Below are 24,710 nucleotides of genomic sequence, written 5' to 3' on the forward strand. Positions count from 1 at the left end.
AGACCAGATTAAAATGTGTGACAGCCTTAGAAAATATATGACTATATCAAAAGCCTTTGCAAAATGGAAGTAGAATTAGATTTTCAAGATGATCAGCGCACCTCGTTGAAAGGGAATACAAGTGAAGAGAAAGAAAACACAATAGTGAAGCAAGTTCACAGTATGCAGTGTGCACTGATAAGTGGTGAGATATGCACTTACATTTCAGTGCCTGCAATCAGGCATAATTACGGAGGTGAAGATTGCAAAGAAACCTTTACGTGCCTGATTCTACTGAGAATTGGGAACAGTTCTACTCGTCAAGCTGCACCACAATATTTACACAAGTTTGGACTTTATATCGTTAGAGCGCTTCCTATATTGTTATCAAAATTTAAGTAGACCACACCAACTGCATTACCCTGGTCTAAATTCCTACTTACCTCCTCACAGATACTAATAAGGTTAGTTTTGCACGAGCTATCCTTCATAAATCCATGCTGACTATTAGTAATAATTTTGTTATCCATTAGGTATTCCTGAATTATATCCCATACTATACCTTCAAGTAGTTTCCCCACTGTTGATGGCAGGTTTACAGGTCTGTAATTTCTCGGTTGTGATCTAGCTCCCTTTTTAAATATAGGTACCATGTCGGCTTTATGCCAATCTTTTGGTACTGAGCCTGTGGAAATGGAGTCCTTGAATATTAAATGGAATGGTTTGGCTATTACTGAGCTTAACTCCTTAAGAACTCTTGGGTGCATGTCATTGGGGCCACGTGCCTTATTTACTTTCATTTTATCAAGCCGCCTATGCACTTCTTCCTCAGTTAACCAATTGTTTGTTAATATAAAGGTTGTGGCTCCTGTGCAATCGATTCCTCCCTGGTATACAGAGGCAAAGAATTTGTTTAATACCTCACTTTTTCCTGATCTCCAAAAATTTGCCTGCCCTAAATTTTCTTTACTAATCTTTTTCTTATTAAGGTACTTAAAGAACTTGTTAGGGTTGATCTTACTTTGTTGCAATTCTTTTTTCATTTTCAATGTTTGGTCATTTGATTGCCCTTTGGAATTTGTGTTACATTCCTTATAATACTGATATGATGCCTCAGTCCTTTCAGACTTTAAGACACTAAGCGGCCTATTCTATAAGCCTTCATAACCCACTTATCAAGTCCTTTTTGTTATTCTGTAAGCCTCGATAAGTGGGCGATAAAGGCATAAATCGCCCATTTTTTCAGCCGTCCAAAAAACATCGCCGGGCGTGCGGCGATAAGCCACTTATCGGCAGGTTCTGAAACTCGTGCAATTCTAGTAGCCTCGATTAGTTTATCGAGGCTAATCGCCACTCTAGAATGGCGAGTTTCTTCCAAAATTCTCACGTGAGCCTGGGTCTAACCACCCACCCCGGGACCATTATACCCACCCTGTACCCATTGATTGGCACAGTGGTATATCATACCTATATAATATGGGCATGATAAACCACTATAGCAGTCAATGGTCAACCTAATAAAAATAATTAAGTCCAAAAATACACAATAATACAAGAAATACACAAGCACCTAATACCCCAACAGTAAAGGAACTAAAAAGCCTCAACTACACATCAATTACATTCATCTATCACTAAAACAGATAACATAATTACAATTATGTTATTCCAAAACATAAGAATACAAATAAATAAACAGCTATCCAACCAATCAAAGAAATAAAACCACTAGCCAACCAATCAATTAAAAGAAATAAGAGCACTAGCCAACAAAACAAATAATTAATTTAAAACACTAACCAATTCTTAAATTGTACTAAAAACAAGCCACCCAAATTCAAAACAATTTAATCCAAACAATAAACAGAAATTGAAAAAATAACAATCAATATAAAAAAAGCATTTGCCAAAAAAAAGCATTGGCTGTCACTGTATTTATCTGTACCCTAAGGGCACAGATTAATACATTATCAGTCAATGGGCAATCACAAACATAAAAATAAATAAATACAATGAAAAAACCTGAAAAAAAGACAATTACATACATTCAATATATATCTTACCTTTAGAAGTCTTCATCCTCCGAATCCCGGCGTATCTGCAAGCTCTCAACCCGTGACGTCATCACCGGCAATCCATCTCCATCCTCCATTTAGGGTCAGATGGTACAGCTCCAATCCAATTGGACGCTGTTTCATGGGGTAGAGGAGGTGGGTAGCAGGGTTGTTGTGTTTATTTTTGTTTCTTTGGGGTAGGGGGATTGGGTGAAGGGGGTAATAGCCCCAAGGATGGATGTTTAGGCCTTCCGGGGGGTAGCGAGAGTGGTTAACCCCTTCATTACCATAGCACCATTGATTTGAGGTCTGGGGACCCCCTGCTTCCCGAGATACGGGCCCCGTTATGGGGTGCCGGTATCTCCTATGTATGCCTGCCCCTTCCAGAGTTTTACAAGGGGAGAAACTAAAAGTTAGTGAGTCTGATTCTGGTCCCCAAGGAGAGAGGGAGGCAGTCAGTCTTTCCCATCGGGGGAAAGCAGGCCCACTCTAGCCCGGACGGCCTAGAGACCATCAAGATCAGAGCCCCACACTATCGGGGCAGCACCATCTAGAGGTCCTGGGATCTCAGGGATACTATTCTGCCATGAAGAGCTGCTGCAGCAATCACCACAATAAATCCTGGTCAAATATACCTCTGCCTGGTGTCAGTTCCTGGGCAGGAGGGGTAAGGAGTGCAGTGATGGGGACTGACACCCACACACTGTGGGTTCCATCACAGCTGGAGGCGCTGAAACCAACCAGTAAAAAGAACCCAGAGATCTGTCTAAGCCTGTCCTGCTCCTGTCTCATTACCAACTACCAGACGACTCAGCACTCCTGCAGCCTACAGGTATAGCACCAAACACCTGGTAATACGCCTATCTCCCCAGCACTGGTCCCTATGTGAGATTGGGGGGGGTGAAACAATTTTACACACACACACCTATATATATATATATATATATATATATATATATATATGAAAAAAAACAAAAAAGGAAAGCGCGGGGGCCCCATAGTGTAATTCAGTTCAAATGGTTTTAATCAGAACAAAATTAAATCAGGCCACTCATAATGGTCCCTAGGACAAGTGCAAGACGCAGGGGTGCGCAAACTTCCAGCACTGCGCCCCCCCCCGCGTCGCGCCCCCCCTTAACTTTAATGCGGCGTCAAATGACGTCACATGGCCCTGCGGCATCATTTGATGCTCGTCATCATGGAGACGTGTGGACCGAAGCCTGGTATGTGAGTTCACAGAGGCCTCATGCTGAAGAGCGTGGGGCCTCTGTAACCGCCACGCCCCCACAAAAAACCTCTCGCGCCCCCCAAGTTTGCGCACCCCTGACATTGAGGGTTACACAAGTTGAAAATGAAAGACTTACATTTATTACATAACGTGTTCAGCAAGAACGACAACTGCAAAAAAATAAGCAACGTTTCAAGTCACAATGACACGTTTTATGTATTTATGTTTGCTGTTGTCATTCCTGCTGAACACAGTACGGAATAAATGGAAATCTTTACAACTTGGAATGCTAGTGCCCTCTAGTGGTTAAGGTGGGGGTTAACTTGAGGCGTTTGAGCGGTTAGGGCTTAGGGTAAAGGGTTTTAGGGTAAGGGATTAAGGTTTGTGGTGTTGGGGGTTACGATTAGGGGAGTTTAGGGTAAATGCTAAGGTTAGTGACTTGCCTTAGCGGCAAAGCGTTTGAGTGTCCCTGCAGCGAGGTGAGTAGCGGTGAGTTGGTTGTGTCAAAACATCCGCAACCAAATGTCCTAGGCCGACAGGTGCCCTGCTCTCTTTGCTCGGGTACCTGCTCTCTTTGCTCAGGTACCCTGCTCTCTTTGCTCCGGTACCCTGCTCTCTTTGCTCGGGTACCCTGCTCTCTTTGCTCCGGTACCCTGCTCTCTTTGCTCAGGTACCCTGCTCTCTTTGCTCGGGTACCCGGCTCTCTTTACTCAGGTACCCTGCTCTCTTTGCTCAGGTACCCTGCTCTCTTTGCTCATGTACCCTGCTCTCTTTGCTCATGTACCCTGCTCTCTTTGCTCAGTTACCTGCTCTCTTTGCTCATGTACCCTGCTCTCTTTGCTCAGGTACCATGCTCTCTTTGCTCAGGTACCTGCTCTCTTTGCTCGGGTACCCTGCTCTCTTTGCTCAGTTACCTGCTCTCTTTGCTCATGTACCCTGCTCTCTTTGCTCAGGTACCATGCTCTCTTTGCTCAGGTACCTGCTCTCTTTGCTCGGGTACCCTGCTCTCTTTGCTCAGGTACCCTGCTCTCTTTGCTCAGGTACCTGCTCTCTTTGCTCGGGTACCCTGCTCTCTTTGCTCGGGTACCCTGCTCTCTTTGCACAGGTACCCTGCTCTCTTTGCTTGGGTATCCTGCTCTCTTTGCTCAGGTATCCTGCTCTCTTTGCACAGGTACCCGCTCTCTTTGCTCAGGTACCCTGCTCTCTTTGCTCAGGTACCCTGCTCTCTTTGCTCGGGTACCCTGCTCTCTTTGCTCAGGTACCTGCTCTCTTTTCTCAGGTACCCTGCTCTCTTTGCTCAGGTACCCTGCTCTCTTTGCTCAGGTACCTGCTCTCTTTGCTCGGGTACCTGCTCTCTTTGCTCGGGTACCTGCTCTCTCTTTGCTCGGGTACCCTGCTCTCTTTGCTCAGGTACCTGCTCTCTTTGCTCGGGTACCTGCTCTCTTTGCTCGGGTACCTGCTCTCTTTGCTCAGGTACCGGCTCTCTTTGCTCGGGTACCTGCTCTCTTTGCTCGGGTACCTGCTCTCTTTGCTCAGGTACCTGCTCTCTTTGCTCAGGTACCTGCTCTCTTTGCTCAGGTACCCTGCTCTCTTTGCTCCGGTACCTGCTCTCTTTGCTCAGGTACCCTGCTCTCTTTGCTCAGGCACCCTGTTCTCTTTGCTCAGGTACCCTGCTCTCTTTGCTCGGGTACCCTGCTCTTTGTTCAGGTACCCTGCTCTCTTTGCTCAGGTACCCTGCTCTCTTTGCTCCGGTACCTGCTCTCTTTGCTACCATTTTGTCTGCCCTGGTTACAAATCCCTTTTCTGACCATCTTACCCAGTATGAAATGAATATATCAGGCCGTTCAGTCCATGTATCGCAGATCCCTGTAGCTCTGAAAGACCTTAACTGACATTAAACAAACATGTTTATGAACTGTTTTCCCTGTTAGCGGTTCAATTTAATTTATTTCTAGTGTTTATGTACTACAAGATTCAATCATGAGGGAGGAATGAAGCCCACAAGAGCTGACAATGAACTCAAGGACCTGACTGATAGTAAAATGCAATCATTTGAATGTGACTGAGGTTGCACAATACAACATCCTAACCCTTTCTGTGCCAGATTGGCCTACAATGCCATGCAAAAGAATAGCCCAGAGGTGTCACCGGGGGGAGTGGGGGGGAGGGGGAGGTAGCATGAGCTCAGCGACCTCTTTGCCCCATAGGTGGTGTGTTGTCAGCCTCTGATTGGCTATGGGTGTAACATGGCAGAGCACCAGCTAGGTCAGCAACAGCAACTGATTGGCTGCTGTTGGGCAGGCAATTGGGTGGGGTATAAATAAAGGTTCCCCTGAGTAGCCACTTCCCCTTTGAAGGGGATAGCAGTCACACACAGCCGCTCGCCCACCTCGGTTTATATTAATCAAGAGCAAAGTAGGAATAGTAGCAGGTAATGGGATGTTGGGTTAATAGAGTTTGAGTTATATGTGCAATTGTTTTTATTCAAACGGTTTTATTGAAATATATACATATATAATATATATATATATATATATATATATATATATATATATATATATATATATATAATTGTTAAGCCAGGCGTAGGGACTTTACCACAGTTTGGGTTGTGGAAGAAAATGGATGAGTCCCCTATATGGGGGCAGGGAGGTGGGAGGTAGCATGAGAGCATGGCCTTGAGGCAGCCTTATGCTTGTCACCTCCTGAGGTTGGCTTTAATTAAAGGTACCATTTTTATGCCCTCTTGGTTGCAGGGCAAGAGGAGGTTTTAATGGCTACATTATATTATGATAGTTGTATTGGTTTTGCCATAAATAAATGCTGTGGCCTTTATACCTCCATCAAGGTGTTGTGTGTTCTTTCCCGTTACATTGGGGAGGGGGGGTGGGGGGACAGAAGTGGGCCTCAGGGGGTATTAGCAAATTTAGCAGTGACGGGATTATGCAGCATGCGTTCTGGTCTGGACAAACTAAAGCCACTGTGTCCTGTCAAAAAACATAACAAGAGCGATTTAATTACACCGACGGGCAGGATTTAAGTAAATAAAATGAGCCGCCGGGAATACAGCTGAGTGCGTGGGTAGCATTACGAGTGTTTATGAAGTCTTCCACTAAATAAATAACTTTATTACAGCACCCATGAATTAAACATAGGAGTCTTCTGACGGAGAAAAGATTACATTGCAATAAATTAACGTTTCTGAGCTGTGTTACCGAGTGGAGGGGAACAGGGAGTGTTTCTCTGTAACAAACTGACGTGTAAACCACATCTCTGTGCAAAGTGTTTCAAACACCTCCAGAATTTCAAATGAGAGTAAAAATGTGTGTATGATTTCTTTGTTTCCTGTAATAGGCTTAAGCTCATTTCAGACACTGGCAGTTATATGGGCAATAATGTAAAGGCACTGCAAGAGTTCTGTTATCACAGGTTGAATGCACTCATTTATTTTGAACAGTGCTGGTTGATGCAACATTTTGCTGAATAATAGGATTACAGCACTATTTTCTGCTGAGCATTATAGGGTTGATGCATTTTTGTTTTCTGATCCTAGGTCTGATACAGGATTTTTTTTTATATTACAGGGCTTTTGCTTGTATCTCTGATGAACCTTATAGGGGCGGTGTATGGTTTTCTGTTATAGGATGGATGCGTGTTTTTTTGTTTAACATTGTTATGACGAATATATGGGTTTCTGTTGAATATTATAGGGTTTGTGTGGTTGTCTGTTCAGCATTACAGGATTGGTGCAGGGTTTTTTGTTGAACACTATAGGGATGAAGCGCTGTTTTCTGTTGAATAAATATGTTAAGAAATATTTGTCTTACCAGTGGAACCATTTAATTTGTTTCTTGAATTTCTATGTATTATCGGGTTAAATAAATGTTAAAAAAATAGTTTGCAATCTTGTTTGGGATCTGACAGACAAATTCTTTATAAACTGGATTGCAACATTAAAACATCCTGTAAATAATTAAAACCAGCGAATTACACGTGGGTTATAGGATGTTAACATTATAGTGCAACACTGCAAACCTCACAAACATGCTTTCGCCATTTGCCACCGCACACCCTCAAACTAGAAATACGTCTGCATCTCCAGACAAGCTTTACCGTTAGGTCTTGCTCTTGTCAAATTCGGACTTACAGGGTAATATATAACAAATAAGAATTTTGCCACTGACCAATCAGAAAGCTCTATTGAAAAAAGTGTCAAGCACACAGACACGGAGCTCGCTAATTGGCTCAGACAGTTGTCATGGGTACGCATAACCTGTCTCACCCCTGACCTGTTTTTGTGCTGTCCTATCTACACGCATTTTATTTGAACTGAGATCCTGTTTTACTTGGTTAGCCCCTCGAGAGTCAAATGGGACAGCAATGTATTTCAGAACCTCTCTGGCACTGACGGCATTAACGTAGCTAGTGGAACATAAGTCTTTGAAGCTGATGTAGAGTTAGCTAACAACAATGGAGTCGTAGACCAATGTAAAGGCGTGGGCGCTAATGGACATTTTGCGCCTCATAAAAATAAGACTCCAATAGGCACAAAATAGTGTTTGTGTGGGGATTGTTAATTTAACCACTCAACAGGCGGAGAGGAGGAGTGTCTATTCCGCATTTACTTAACATCGGCGTACATCGTTAAATAGTTAATAGTCTTGTTTTAGCGTCCAATTTAGAGTAGCGTTAATGGCAGTTCTTTAATACCCCTTGTTAAGTTTGCGCCTATAGGGACCTGGTGCAAATCCGACGAAAACACAGCATTTGCAACATACATTTTCTGGAGCCATGGCGGTTACTGCTTATCTGTTGATGTGCAGTCGTTACCTGGCAATGCTCGCTATTCCTGGGAATGGAGCAAGGCCATAGAGAAGAAGGGAAGTATGTTATAGGGCTAGAGTTAATGTGCGTGACATGCCTGATGATCAGGTTCTCCAGAGGTACCGCCTAACATTCCACATCAGCGTTTATATGTCGGAATTTATTCAGGCTGATGTAGAGCCTAAACTACACATTTTCAGAGTGCCTGAAACACATCCTTAGGTCCATCCTGTCATTTTAATATTAATAGTTATAAAACGTTTGTCACTGATCAAACGCACAGCATTTCTTTAATTGTTTGATAACCTGGCCAGCAGATGTAGGCATGAACCATTAACTTTTTATGATACTACCAGAGGGATGGAAAGTACATTTAGTTCAGGTTAGCCTCTAGGTTGCCATACTGTACATAAAAGTCAATATTTACATGTCTATATCGTGACAGGGCCCAAAAGCTATAAGATAATGTATCAGCAGTGAGATACTGTAGGTAAGACTTGCCTTCCTCTGCCAGGTATCCTGCTCTTGAGACATCATGTGTATGAACATAAAACAGAAGTGGCCAACTCCAGTCGAAGGGGCACCAAGAGGTAAGGTTTTGAGTCATAATGGCTCTTGAGGACTGGAATTGGCCACCCCCTGACATAAAACAAAGATTCTTAAACCATTCTCCCTAAATACCCTTCAGGCAGCTCTTCCTGCAGTCTGCGGCTTTGGCAATCTCAGTGCTTAAGGCTGGTCTGTTGGAAGCTTCTTTTTCAGATACAAATCCAGTATATAGCTCTCTTATACCTTACGTGCTAAGGTTACCTGGGTGATAATAAGGGCCGACGACGGGTGGTAGGGGTGTGGGGGGGAGCCGGGACAAGAGTCCCAGGCCCGGTGGCTGTGGGGGGCCTGGCAGCCGGACAGAGCAATTGGGCCCGACCTCTGACTAGGCCTCTTATTGCCGCCAGGCCCGGCTCTTTCCTGGCTGCTGGCCTCCCTCGCTGACTGTCCCACACCGAGCTTCTGATGCTGACGCGCGCCGGGGTGGTTTTTTTTTCAATATGTATTTGGGGGGGGGGGGGGTGGGGGAGAGGGGTTTGTATGTATTTGGGGGTGTTTTTTAAAAAAAAATGTATTTGGGGATGGGGGGTCTATATGTATTTTGGGGTGTTTTTTTCAATATGTATTTGTTTGTTTATATATATATAGGGTAGGGTTTTTTATATGTATTTGGGGTTGTTTTTTTAATATGTACTTGGGGGCACTTTGGTATGTATTTCGGGAGTAGGTATCTGCATATATTTGGGGAATGGGAAGGTTTTTTGTATTTGGGGGGTGGGGGTTTTGGTATGTATTTTGGGGGGGACAAGGGAATGAATGAGAGGAAGGGGGATTGAGTGAGAGTGGGGTAATTGATGGAGGGGGGAGAGTGAGAGGAGATAGGGGGTGTAAGAAAGGGAGGGAGTGAGTGAGTGAGGAAAAGAGGGAGTAAGTGTTGGCAGGGGAGAGAAATACATGGGGGTAGGGATTGAGTGAGAGTGAGGTAATTGATGGAGAGGGGAGAGCGAGAGGGGGTGAGTGAGGAAGAGAGGGAGTGAGACGAGGCGAGAGAAATACATGGGAAGAGGGGGGGGATAGAGGGGGCTCGCAAGGTGTTAAATGCCCTGAATATTGCAGAGAACCCTTTAGGGATGTCCCGGGGGAATCCAAGCATTCCTTGGATCCCCAGTTGAGAAATACTGCAATAAAGGAATTAGATAATGCTTGGGACAGACACAAAGGTATCAGAAATGTGAAAAAAGCGCAAACTATTCGTGCTGTGCCCTCCCTGCCTGATCCCCCGGTGCTCGTGCCCCCCCCCCATCTTGCTTTCTGGCGTGCGGGGGGTCATGTGACCACGCCATGACCCCGCAGCGTCATTTGACGCCATGTTGTCATGGTGACGTGTCACACAGCCGGCTGAATCAAGGTAAGTTGAGAGGCCTCACTCGATCCCCCAACATTAAATTAAATGCCTTGGGTCTCGGCAACCGCCCGCGCCCCCTAGAAAAATCTCGCGCCCCCCCCCCCCCAGTTTGTCATACTTGATTTAACAGTGCTGTCCCTCCAATTACAAGATTTTCAGAACAACACCTGAGACCAGAATTAATTTAAAAAATATTTAAGTTTGTGTTTTAGAATGTCTGATGAATTTATAAATATCATACATTGGGCATTTTATCAAGGAAACCTCATAATATTAGTTCTTTTGACAGCAACCAAACATGTTTTATATCTAGAGAATGGAGACAAAAAAAAAATGCAACCATATTGCATGGCAATTACAGCTCCGGCCTCTAACATCTACCTCACAGCAATAGGAAAACAATTTGTACTGAAGGAAACAGAGTCTCCTGTTGGTTATTACTGCGGGTTAGAAACCAACAATGGCAAGTGAAATACAAGATTTAAAAAAAGGAACATTGCCATCTGTGCCGATGTAAATAGCCATTCTAAGAAAAAAACGCATTGGCCCCTTGTTACTCAGTTTAATTGACAATCTCTAGTATGGTAAACTGACCCAGTATGCATTGTAATGATCATCATTTCTCTAAAAGTGCTGCTGGATTGTGACCTTATATGTAAAAGCAACAGAGAACACAATACCAGCTGGCCTTATTTTCTTCTTCAATTTTAAAGCTGCAGACCCAGCAATATCCTACATGTGTGTTTTTGTTTTTAATACATCAGTTCTGTACTATGAGAAAATACTTGTAGCATTTTTTTTTAAAACTCTGAATGACATTTGTAATGTATTATGATATAACAAGCCTTTTTTGTTTCTATAACAACCATTAACAAAGTCACATCACCTTCCTCTTCTGAAATGGGCTCTGGCACACCCCTTTTTGAGCCCTGCCCTCTAGCAGTGCACCAATTGTATCTAGTGACTGCCTGGTCACAGGATCTTCCCCACAGAACTTTGCATCTTTGGTCCTCTTCTGCTGCACTGCCATTTAGTGAACCCCCGAGCTGAATCTTCGCCGATCGATCACAGGCGAACAGTTCGATAAGCAACAAAGCTAATTTCTTATCATTGTGTGGGTTGTATTGATGCACATATTAAAGGGAAAACAAACAAAATAATAAAAACCGGCAGCTTGAACTGCTGCTTTAAGTGCTGCATAAAAGCCTGATGTCCATTGTCGTTAACTCTCTGTTTGTAAATTCTCGCTAACATGATGCATGAAACCTGCAATTGATTACCATTTGTAACTCCTGTAATTCTCAGTTCAAAAAAAGCAAACAATTCTTTAGTTACATATCTTGACCAGAAAAAAAAGCTAATCTTACCACTCCAAGGTGAACACCAAACAGTAAGTTCTGCCCCAGTTGGATTTTATAAATTGACTTTTCTTTTTAGTAATCCTTCCAAAAAAGCATGCAAGCGGCATGAGCCCTGATGGGGTTTTGAGGAGGTAATCTTCTGTAAGGCTGCGCTTATAGTGCTGGCGACAGTGATGTCAGGCAACGGTCACTGGAAAAATCAAATAGAGATGACTTCCAGCGATCGCGACTAAACCGTCGCTCCGTCGCGTCGCGCTTACTATAAGCGTACGCGACGGCGGCAATGCATTTGTTTTGCCGCGACGTCGCTGTTGCCGTCGCCGGCACTATAAGCGCAGCCTAAAGCGATGACGTTGAGCGTTATGCATCAAAGTCTCCTGTAATGTCAAACTGTGGGACAAAAATACTGCAGCAGATGTATAATAGTTTTTCACTTTATAAATCGAAACGTTTTTATTTTCTCAAAATAACCTCCAGTAAGCCTTATTTTCTCTAAGGAGGAGATATGTGACACCACAAACATTAGTTGGCCTTTAATTTTCAGGGCAAGTCAAGTTTAAAAAAATAAATATCCTGAACAGTCAGCTGCACCAATCAAGAATAAATCCTCCAAACAAGAAGTTCCATGAACGTTATGCTGGTTTATATATGACGTCACTGTTGACCATGACAAGTTATTTTACGGCAGTCTGTGTTGATCATGTCACAGCAAACTCCTCAGCGTGTGCGCCAAAAGCTATCTCTTTGGACAGCAACGTTGCCCATGCGCTTGGATCTGTGGATCTGACAGTCTGTCCCCATTGGTCAGAAGGTGTGTGGGTGATGGTGTTTGGGACCCTTGCCTATCTTGCTGTGTGTGGGTGTGCGTTCAAGATGATGCCACGCTGCACTGCGCAGATAAGAAAAGATCACACCGTCTCTAATATCATGAACAGGCTGCAGGTCTGTGAGTCACTTGTTTACATCGACCACATGGGACCTCTGAGCTTCAAAGCCATCATTAACACCTTCTTTGTCAGTGGGGCCCGCAGCGTATCGCAAAGCAATTGGGAATGGAGGAATTATAGCCAGTGTTTTATATATGTGGGGGACACAATTATGTCCAATCATGTTGCAGAAAATAATGCCAGATGTCTCCCAATTCATCAATAAAGTTGAATCCTTTTGAGAAGATATATAATGTAGAATATTCCGTACCCGCAGGCCTTTTGCCAGATATACTGTGCTGATTTTGCATGGTGTGTCCCTGTTGGCACAATAAGTTCTGACAGCAGTAAAAGCACAGACAGCAACCTCTGCTTAGCGTTTTCTAGGTCAGCCTTTGCTTAGCTTTTCTAACAGTAAAAGGCTTCCTGATATTGGTAATGTGGCTGAGGATAGGTGGGCCATGGGTACTATGCAAGTTGTCCTGCAGGTGTTTAGAATGCTAATGAAACTCCGGATGCCAGTGCTTCAGATGTGTTAGGCTGAGTCCCCGCTGGCGCTGAGGGCGCTCATGCTTGGAGAGCGCTCCAAGCATGAGCGCCGGGTGTCCTGGCATTTACGTGCGTGCGTGGGGGGGGGGGGGTGGCGATCATTGAGCGCGCTGGAAAGTATAATTATTTTTGTTTACCTGAGTGCGGATGAGCATGTGTGCCCACACACGTCCGCCGCGGGACTTACATATATCTATATATGTAAAGAAAAAGAAGCCCAAAAATATAGCACTCTGGTGTACCGTATACGATTTCAAAAATACAAATTTATTTATTAACTGTCACCTGAGTGCTATTTTTTTGGGCTTCTTTTTCTTTACATATTCATTGGCCCATCTAGCACCACTGACATACTATTTAGTATTTATATATGTTGTCAGTTTTTTGGTTACCTTTATTGTGTAGTCTTGTGGATGCGGGGTCCGCCCTCTCTAATAGCATATATCTATATATGTAAGTAACCGCCACAAGTGGGGACTCAGCCTCAAAGTGATACTAAGAATGTTTTGAGATCTGGACCTACAGTATGAATGCCCTATTACCAACTCCTCTTTAACCTTTCTCACTGGAATTGCATGACAATTGAACATCACTGAACTTGGTCCCCTATGTATGTCCTATCTTCCATTGTAAAGTCAGGTTGCACCCTTAGACTCAGGGGTAAAAATGCACTTCCAGTTCTACACTAGTGGAACTGTGCAAAATGAAATCTAAGATAAAACTTTTGGTATATCAGTTTTTCTTCTCTGTGACAAAAGAAGAATAACCTGCCTTTAAAGTTAGCGTTTTGTCAAAAATAATAGAAAATTGCAGCGTAAGTGGTACTGCGGATTTATCAAATAATATGGCAGAGAGGTCCTTAGTCATTATCGGGTTTCATTAAATAAAAAGAGTTGGTAGTTGGAAGTCCTGCACAGAAGTTCCCATTGAGTTGAATGGCAGTTTCTGTGGGGTATTGCCTAATCGCCACAATCACACTTTATTGAATAAGCCCCTATGTACTGTATGAGAACTCTTCTTCTTTACAACACATTGAATAGGGGCATTTGAGACTGCTAATGCTAAAAGTCAATGAGACTGACACTCCACATCAGTGAGACTCACAGAAAATCAATAAAATAGATCTTTGATGATAGTAGGACTCCCACAGGTATAATACGTCAGCTCCTATCAATTCTTCTGTAATTATCTGCCTCCTTTTCCCCAAAATGCAAGGCTCCCAGTGTACATGGAAGCGGTTGCTTCACAACCAAACCAGAGGCTGAATTGCAGTGTTAGAACATATTTTCCATATAATAGAGTAACACGCTGCTTTTTTCTCCACTTCTCAGCACCCAGGAACGTGGTGCAGAACCTGGTTTTGTAATATAGCCAACAAAAAAACTGACCAAGCCCCACCTTTCAACACAAGTACTATACAATACAAATATACATGTAACGGGTATTCCACCCCACCCAATCTCATATGTAGTGTGGGTGATTAGAACATGTAGTGTTACCGGTGTGGTGCGTATACCTGCAGGCTCACAGGAGGTCTGAGCCTCCGCTAATGAGAGCCTGGGGTGAATCCTCTGGTACGAATCTTCTTTTACAGCGCCTCCACCTATGTAGGATTCTATGGACGTGTAGAATGACCCTACATAGGAACCCACTCAGAAACCACACACACAGTCAGTGATTATATAATAACTAAGGAATTTACTTCGAACATAGAACATATCATCGCCTTTACATATCCTCATAACCTGTGTCCCTCTCACGAGGAGACACTACCCGTGACGTCTCGCAGGACGTTTCCCCAACACTAGATGATCCCACCCAGTGTCCAGTGAAACCCCCACACCCAAGGTCCCGTACTCCTACGGAGATAGTCAATGGGTGACTGCGCAGTCACTAAAACCTCTAGGCCTGTTGGTGCACATATAATATTGATACCTTCCGAGCACTCCGATGCTCGGGCCTGCAACACTCTTCTCAAAGGGTCAGACGTCCGTCTGATCCTTTCCAGGTACTCTGCCGGTGGACCCCAACGAGGGTCCCACCGCTCCACGGGAACTGCAACCGATCACGGCAACACCAACCGCATGGGAACAGCAACCGCCGCTATCAGCTTTCTGCCTAACTACTTCTAGAGTGACAGCAACCCTAACCTAGGGCCTGTCCCTGAGGAACCGCAACCTGGGATGGCTTGTGGAAAACTCCTAGGGCCTGCGGGGTTAATAACCTGCCCCACTCCCTTATCTACCCAAGTCCCCAATCCTCCCTTACACTAGCTCCTAACTCACTAATCCTAACACTAACACGCCTGCAGCCGACACAGTTCTCACAGTCAGCCTGCAGACAGTAACACACGCTGCATACACACTGCACTCAGTACACGCAGCGTCACATACAACACTCAACACAGCAACCTGGAACCCGCAGCAAACACACTGCACACACTGTGCCTATTTGCCAGTGCGCACAGCACTACCCGCTGTGGCACTGCCAAACCTGCACCTTACATACACTAAGGGCGACCTCCCTATCTAGGGCCGTCCCTTATCAGTTACCCACTAACCTGGTGGGGAGTTGGGGCCTACCTGGAGGGTGTGGGTACCTATCAGGATGCAGGAGTTGCACTCACTCCCTGCATCCTTCCTTCCCCTTCTGCTCCGCTGCTCCAACTGACGTGACACATGCAAAGCCCGGGAAAATGTATCTCTTTCCTCCAGGGCAGTCCTGCAGCCCTATTGGCTCCTATCAAGCACCTGGTGCCTGCCTCGCTATGCCTCATGGGAATTGTAGTCCCGAGGCCCCTACAATAACATTGAGGCCGCGTGCGTGCCTTCCCTCTGCCTACACAAACCTGTAATGGCCGCCGCAACCTCTCACTAACTTCCCCTACTCTCGCGCGACTCTCCTGCGCCTTCCCTGCCCTCACGCAACTGTTCCCTGGCTCTAGGGTTCTCCCTGCGCATGCGCGACTCTGCCCTGTCTCTCGCAGCCTCCCTGCGCAGGCGCGAGCTAACTGGGCCGCCGGGGACTCACTGCGCATGCGCGAGTTGAAGCGCAATGGCGGCGCCCTATCCGCCCGGCTCCGGGAGCGCCGGGAGCCCTGAGATGCGCGTGCGGCCTTGGCAACCGGCCGCACGCGTCCCCGGCAACCCCCGAGCCGGGACCTGAACGCCCTCTCCCCTGCCACTGCCGAACGGAGCCGCCATTGGACGCGGCGGCCCCCGCGATCGGCAGTCAGGTGAGGGGGGTGCGGTAGCGCTGGGGAGACCTGGCTACACTCTCCCCCTGGTGGAAAATCCAACGTCCTCGCTTGGAGAACGCCATACCCTGACATAAGGTTACACAATAAAATACGGCATGTCATATTTGTTACAATTATCAGGTCGACTTTACACCTCAGATTACATAGTACATCACACTCAATAATACCCGAGACTGGCTGAGACCATTTGTGGGGTGCCCCTACCAGATCAGATGGGGGTACCTCACTTTTGCGTCCGTGAGCCTCCCCCAGAAAAATTTCTTGGAGAGCACACTTTAAGGCGACAGTTTCTGGCTCTTCGCTACTTCCTCCCCCTGGTGGAAGGAGTAGCCCAGTGTCTCTGAAGCAGACCTTTACCCGGTCATCCGCGGCAGGGATGCGGTAGACCAGGAGGCCAGGACCTTTCCCGCGGTCCACCACCTGGCGAATGGCACGCTCCTTTTTGGGCGTAAAGGAGGCCAGTCTCCCTGGATCGTCCTTTACACAGTCCTTGTCCCTACGGACTTGTGAGGCTTCCACTGAGAAGCGAGCACTGGGAAATGTCTCGGTTTCACCTGGCAGGGGGGAAAATGTAGACACCTTACCCCTGCGGTGAATCACGGGGGCCAACAGGTCCTCGGGGACGCTGTCAGTTCCCACCTTGGTGGTATCGGGACCTGCCCCTGGCACTTCTGGGGCAGTCCACTTACGCGCTGAAAACTCGGGAGCGTTGGATCCCAGTCCTGGGACCACTTGTGTCGGAGCACACGGGCTCACACTCCGCTCAGGAACCGTAGCTTTGGCCTTCTTCACGGCCACCTCCATCGGAGTCGGTGGGGAACAAGGGGGTTCCTTACCACTCTGCTGGCTGACGATGGGCTTCCCTTCTTCCGGAAGGATCGACGGTAGACACTGGTCCACTCTCTTCCCTGGACAGCTACCTTCTAATGAGGACACCTCCGCCAGGACGCGATGAAGAGGGGAGCCCTTCGCCCGGGCGACCAGACTTAAGGAGCCATCGTGCTCCGCGGTCACCTGGAGGCTCACCCCCGACACCCCTGGGGCAGTCGACTCACCCTTGTCGGCGTTAGGTACTGGCCCCCATTCTAGGACCGATGGTACCTCTGTAGTAGGTCGGACTGACCATTGTAGGGCCCACGGGCCCACAGCAGGGTCCGCAACATCGGAAGACACCTCTTCCAGGGTACACGGACCCACAGTAGACTCTGTATCCTCTGCATTACCGCTGGGGTGGTTCGCCGGTAGGCGCATCGCCACCGATGGGACTTCCACCTTTTCCCCGGAAGATATCATGACAGTATCCTCCGCAAGGTAGTCACCAGATTCCTCTGTAACACAGTCAGTGGTTGTGGGTACGAAGCTGGCGTGCTCCGGTACCTCCACTGTGGTCACGCTCTTCTCCGCCAAGGGTTCACTTAGCTCCTTAGCTGGCTCTGTAGGCTGGGGTACAATAGGCATCAAGAAAATTGCACCGCAACAATCACATCTGGGCTCCCACGCCAGTGCTCCCCTAGAACAGTCACAGGTGGGGCTAAAGCACTGTGTACACGGCTCCCCATCTACCTCGGTGATCCTGAAGTCTAGTGGCACTTGGGACATGACGGCTCCCTCCTCATAGGCTTCTTGCAAGCAGGGGCACAGTAGCATAAGGAGATCTATTCCTGGCGCTCGCCAGGGCACATACACATTAGGGTGTATCCCCTGACAGTCTATCTCATCCTCATCATAGAACAGAGAGTCTATCTCATCCTCATCCTTAGAGATCAGAGTGTCTATCACAGCGTCCACGTATGGTTGAAGATAACCGTGCTTGCTCCCCCTGGTGGAATCTAAAGGAAGGGCACTTTTTACTGGGGAGTGGTTTTCGCTCTGCCCTGAGTCACTCACATCACAGGGGAGGGGCTCTGATTTTCGCGCCAAACCCGGACAGAATGTTGCGACATCTTTCTGTGCAGGCTTGCAGTCAGCAGCACGTGCGCTCTCCTGATTTGGCGGGAGACGCCATTTTGCTGGGTCGGCATAGACTAGGGGGTACCCTTCTGAGGGGCCCCCGGGCATGAACAGCGCGGACGGTGCCTCTGCCAGGCATATATCCTCAGTGTGAGTTACAACAAACAAAATGGTTTTCCATGTGGACGTGGGATCTTGTTCCTCCTCTAGGACACATGCCCACGGCCACCCAGGAATTTTACACATACCCTCCCGGACCTTCATTGCGGGTATACTAGCGGGTATGCCCCCTACCGCCACTACCTGGCCAGGCTCCATATACTGCCTCAAAGCCCAGGCAAGGACCTCGTCTCTGGACTTCACAAACATAGCGACAAAAATAGGAACGGGACAATTTAGAAAAAAATGGACAGGGCACCCCAGGTGTATCTCAGCAGCGCCTCCAAATGTAACGGGTATTCCACCCCACCCAATCTCATATGTAGTGTGGGTGAGTAGAACATGTAGTGTTACCGGTGTGGTGCGTATACCTGCAGGCTCACAGGAGGTCTGAGCCTCCGCTAATGAGAGCCTGGGGTGAATCCTCTGGTACGAATCTTCTTTTACAGCGCCTCCACCTATGTAGGATTCTATGGACGTGTAGAATGACCCTACATAGGAACCCACTCAGAAACCACACACACAGTCAGTGATTATATAATAACTAAGGAATTTACTTCGAACATAGAACATATCATCGCCTTTACATATCCTCATAACCTGTGTCCCTCTCACGAGGAGACACTACCCGTGACGTCTCGCAGGACGTTTCCCCAACACTAGATGATCCCACCCAGTGTCCAGTGAAACCCCCACACCCAAGGTCCCGTACTCCTACGGAGATAGTCAATGGGTGACTGCGCAGTCACTAAAACCTCTAGGCCTGTTGGTGCACATATAATATTGATACCTTCCGAGCACTCCGATGCTCGGGCCTGCAACACTCTTCTCAAAGGGTCAGACGTCCGTCTGATCCTTTCCAGGTACTCTGCCGGTGGACCCCAACGAGGGTCCCACCGCTCCACGGGAACTGCAACCGATCACGGCAACACCAACCGCATGGGAACAGCAACCGCCGCTATCAGCTTTCTGCCTAACTACTTCTAGAGTGACAGCAACCCTAACCTAGGGCCTGTCCCTGAGGAACCGCAACCTGGGATGGCTTGTGGAAAACTCCTAGGGCCTGCGGGGTTAATAACCTGCCCCACTCCCTTATCTACCCAAGTCCCCAATCCTCCCTTACACTAGCTCCTAACTCACTAATCCTAACACTAACACGCCTGCAGCCGACACAGTTCTCACAGTCAGCCTGCAGACAGTAACACACGCTGCATACACACTGCACTCAGTACACGCAGCGTCACATACAACACTCAACACAGCAACCTGGAACCCGCAGCAAACACACTGCACACACTGTGCCTATTTGCCAGTGCGCACAGCACTACCCGCTGTGGCACTGCCAAACCTGCACCTTACATACACTAAGGGCGACCTCCCTATCTAGGGCCGTCCCTTATCAGTTACCCACTAACCTGGTGGGGAGTTGGGGCCTACCTGGAGGGTGTGGGTACCTATCAGGATGCAGGAGTTGCACTCACTCCCTGCATCCTTCCTTCCCCTTCTGCTCCGCTGCTCCAACTGACGTGACTCATGCAAAGCCCGGGAAAATGTATCTCTTTCCTCCAGGGCAGTCCTGCAGCCCTATTGGCTCCTATCAAGCACCTGGTGCCTGCCTCGCTATGCCTCATGGGAATTGTAGTCCCGAGGCCCCTACAATAACATTGAGGCCGCGTGCGTGCCTTCCCTCTGCCTACACAAACCTGTAATGGCCGCCGCAACCTCTCACTAACTTCCCCTACTCTCGCGCGACTCTCCTGCGCCTTCCCTGCCCTCACGCAACTGTTCCCTGGCTCTAGGGTTCTCCCTGCGCATGCGCGACTCTGCCCTGTCTCTCGCAGCCTCCCTGCGCAGGCGCGAGCTAACTGGGCCGCCGGGGACTCACTGCGCATGCGCGAGTTGAAGCGCAATGGCGGCGCCCTATCCGCCCGGCTCCGGGAGCGCCGGGAGCCCTGAGATGCGCGTGCGGCCTTGGCAACCGGCCGCACGCGTCCCCGGCAACCCCCGAGCCGGGACATGAACGCCCTCTCCCCTGCCACTGCCGAACGGAGCCGCCATTGGACGCGGCGGCCCCCGCGATCGGCAGTCAGGTGAGGGGGGTGCGGTAGCGCTGGGGAGACCTGGCTACATACAGTATACAGATTTCCTTAGATGCCGTTACTTACCTAAACAAATAATGTTGCAGCAATTTCACAGTTGCTAGTGAGTTTTGGAAGTACAGTATATATAGTATCCATAACAAGTGGTCTGGCTAAATAAATGACGTTCTGTCGAAATATTAATAACGCCATTACACGCAAAATGAGAGGAATTTCACACTGATATAGTTAGGAGTTGACCAACAATTTCGTTAATAAATACCACTTTCAGCAGCTTGGGAATTGGTTGCAGTTGAATCTTTGCAGTATACGATGGGATAGGTATTTGATGTATTTGTGTGTGTGTCAAACTTCTTGAAGATTGATTCTAGAAAAATGATAGCTCTGAATTCCCCCCAGTGCCGCAATGGTAGCACCTGGTGCGATGATGTAGCGCCTTTCATTGTTGGCAATGCTGATTTAAATAACATTGCATGGTTATTTGTGATTTGGAATTCATTACCTTACAGTGTTTAATCATACCGATATCGTCGGTCACATCATTATTCTGTAACCATCAGAGCTGCTTGTTTATGAGGTTGAACCCTCTTGCTGGCGACTTGTCTGTTGGCACAGAGCGCCCCGGACCTTCAGGCTCCAGGATCATGTAATTGCTCTTGCAGTGATTACATGGCAATGACCCCACTGCCTGTCCTTGGAAACAGACGAGGAAGTCCTGTTTGCAAGCTGTCTAAAGCCATCAAATGTCATTGTGTGCACAGTTTCATAGAAAGGTAGACAGTATTATAGGCGTGTTAAAATAAAGTATACCATAGAAGAAGCATGGACGTGCACACCTGTGAAAACATGGAGTCACTGGGTGCTCTGTCCTGGCAGGGGCTGCATCTGCCAATATCCATGCGTTTTGTAACAGAGGCAGGCAACCAAGACTTACAATTAAAAATCTATATACAGTGTATATCATATATGTAGCCATGCATAATAATGACTGCATACATCTTCCCTGTTGGCAGTAAGTCCTGGTAAATACAGGCCTGCCAACAGTAGTTATGGAGGTTTTCTCTCACACCCTAGTGTGGTGCCCTGTGTAAGGAAGGGAGTGGCTGTATGCTCTGAGTCCCTGGATAGTGACCTCAGAGATGCGCCTGCCCCCTGGAGTATAAAGGGCACAACACTGACAGTTAGTGTTGTTGTTGGTGGAGAAATAGTAACCAGAAGGTACCAAGAGGAAGAAACACTTTTGTGACCCTAGTGCAGTAACTAGCGGTAGCAGAGTGATTGATTAAGTTTGTATACGCCACACTGTGTCCAGGGACCTGGCACAGCGGTGATCTCCCTAGGAGAAAGGGAATCCCACTTCAATACGGGAGGGCGTACCTGGCAAAGGGACATCACGGAGAGATGTGCGGCTAGAGCCGGCAGCTGCATGGGGCAGTCTGCTACATCCCTGTATTCAATAAAGATGTCCTTGAGAAAAAGAACCCCACTGTGTGAGTGTGAGATTACTCAACAGTGGATGGCACTAAGAAGGAGTTCCTCACCAGGACCATCTCCCTGCGGAAGCACAGATCCTGATGAGGTGGAGGCGCTGCACATGAAGTAAGTTGGACTCGCACCCACTACCTCAGCTACCTGTCCTGATGACATCCCCTAATAACACCAAGCGGGAGACTCAAGAGTCCTGTTACTTGCAGGTGCACCACCACACACGCCTTGTAATGGGGGACTGGTTAGACTACACGGGCCAATATGAGATTGGGTGGGTCAGGCCAGAGGGAACACCCGTTACAATTGGAGGCGCTGCTGAGAGACCTGTCAACAGGACAGGCTTTTGCTAGGCACACATTAGGAAAGAGAGAAGTGTCTGCTGCCACTTTGTGCTGCGTGGGACGGAGCCAGGGGTAGTCAGGGAGATGCTGGAGCTGCATGCCGCAAAGACGCCTTGGGATCCGTAAGGGGTTAGTGAGTCTGGAGCCGGGGGCTATTGCTGTTCTAGTCGCCTTGAGGTAGCGCTAGTGGGGGACGCCTAAGGGATAAACTGGTAACTGAGAGCAGGAATTCTGGACGGGTCCGCACTAGGCTAGCCAAAAGTAGGTCGACGCCCAAAGTACTGCATGGAAGAGCCAGAGTACTCTAGTCTCCATTCCAGATCACTTACCAAGGAGCACAGACTGGAGGAAAGCGTTACAGTAGACACAGAAAGAGTGAGCCTAGCCTGAGGTAGTGCAAACACGAGTCAGATCTACGTTAGGTACACAAGGTGGTGCACAAGGCATGTTTATTGTACAGATGGGGTAGCTGCCCCGCAGAGCGGAGCTCCACGTACAGAAAATCGGTGTTCAACGATCACGAGAGGACTGTCGGAATGGAGGATCTGCATAGAACAGAAGGTCCAGGATGGCAGGGTGAGCGAACTGTCGGAATGGAGGATCTGTACAGAACAGAAGGTCCAGGATGGCAGGGTGAGCGAACCGTCAGAATGGAGGATCTGTACAGAACAGAAGGTCCAGGATGGCGGAGAGAGAGAACCACGAGAATGGAGGATCTGCATAGAGCAGAAGGTCCAGGATTGCGGTCAGACGAAGAACAAGCTACAGAAGAGACTTTTGTGAGTTTGTTGTGGAATGGCGTGAAAGCCGTGGCTGCGCCGTGGCTGCGCCGTGTTTGTCGTGTTTTTGTTCTCGGGATGATACCCCTGAGAATAATGAGCAGGACAGCGTGCTTCGATGGGAGGAACGAAATGGACTTTGTTATACCTCAATTAACAAACAGCCAGACGCTGCCTTCAATGAAAGAAAGGACAATGCTTACCAAGATGGCGGTTCCCGCGTTCCCGGGATGCCGCGTGGGCATGCTGCAGAAAGTCTTGCAACTTTGCAGTCTGCTAAATGTTGGCCAGGATTGGCGCCAACCAGAAAACTCCACCCCGCTGAGGAGTTTGGCGCGAAAGCTGGAGCCGCGCCCTCATGGACTATGACTCACTCCGCACCTGTGCTGGGTCAGCCTACAAGTCTACGAGACATCCCCCTAGTTTCAACCAGGGGGAGTGGTTTGCGGTTACACCGGATGTCGACAGAGAAAATGGGAGGAAGGGTTGCTACATCAGCCCATGCCTTTCAGTTGCGAAGAGCCATTGATCAGTATAGACCTCTGAGACGAGTGCCTCCGCTGGTAAAGATGGCTGAAGCTGCTGACAAAGTGGACCAAGGTCCTGTGATTTCCAGTCACCCTTATTCGGCTCCAGGAGGCTTCCTGATAATCCGTGTGGAGGGTGTGGAGACTGTGGCGTGTCTTTGCCTGCAGTGCAGATTGCCGGGCGGAGCCGTGGGCAGCGAAGCCCGATGCCCCCACTGCGGACTGCAGTATATGTGGCCAATGACCACATTCGTACCGGTGCAGGCTGTGGGAGTGGCCGGGAATGTCCCGATTCCAAGAGAAGAACAGCCGGGAGCTCTCTGGACCAAGAGTGCCAGTCCCGCAGAGCTGGAGCCATCATTAGTGCTTCCGATAGAGAAATCCAGTCATCGGAGAGGTGATCACCGAGGAGCCCATCGCCGGTCTCCTACTGGGATGCCTCGGCCGAACTGTAAAGTGGAATCCTCGGACGAGGAGTGTGCAAGGCTGGCGAGTAAGACGGTCATCAGACGAGACTGTCATACCATTGGTACGCCATGGAGGGATGAAATTCCTCGTGGTGTGGAGACGCGGAGTCGAGAGTCTCCCGTACCGCGACCATCCGATCGCCGGAGTCCCACTGCCGTGGTGACTAGTGGATCGGAGGCGGGTCGATCAACCCCGACCCTGCGAGGTACTAAGACAGCGTGCCTGTTGCAGAACCGAGGGGAGGAAGAGCCGGAGGAGCGAGTCCAGAGCCAGACTGGATCGCGCAGCAGACGGGCGTTGCCGGATGTCCTGGTAGAGGAAGAGATCTCGATTGGGGATCCATCCCAAGATGGCGTCGCAGCACGTGCGTGTGCGGAGGTGGTTCAGGCGGACCAGGGAGGCCCCGAGTGGGAGATGGTGCCGCCTCTGAGGTCAAGCAGCGGGAAACGATCCCCTACTACCAGGGGGAACGGACGTTTGAACTGCAACCCCAGAAGCTCCGCTGTTGAAGATAAAGATGGACTTTGTGGCGACGTTAAGACAGGTATCACTGGAGAGCAGGTCGAAACCCTGTCAGTACCTACTGTTCGGTCCCGTCCCCAAACCCCATCCACACCCAAGGTTAGCCCCAAGGCCCTAGTTAAAGCCCCTGTACCCGTCACTATTTTATTTGGGTCCAGTTCCAGCTTAGGGTTGTCCGGGGAGTCACGGGGTCCTTCCGATGATCGGACTGGAAGCCTGGACTTGGGTACGTCGGATGATGGG

The 24,710-nt window shown here is 48.2% G+C and overlaps 1 protein-coding gene across 2 annotated transcripts in view; it reads left to right on the plus strand.

Moving 5' to 3' along the window:
* LRRC75A (leucine rich repeat containing 75A) overlaps window positions 1-24,710 on the plus strand; it is a 279,851-nt gene that overhangs the window by 115,911 nt on the left and 139,230 nt on the right. The window lies entirely within an intron of this gene.

Source organism: Ascaphus truei, chromosome 3, assembly GCF_040206685.1.
Source record: "Ascaphus truei isolate aAscTru1 chromosome 3, aAscTru1.hap1, whole genome shotgun sequence".
NCBI lineage: Eukaryota > Metazoa > Chordata > Amphibia > Anura > Ascaphidae > Ascaphus > Ascaphus truei.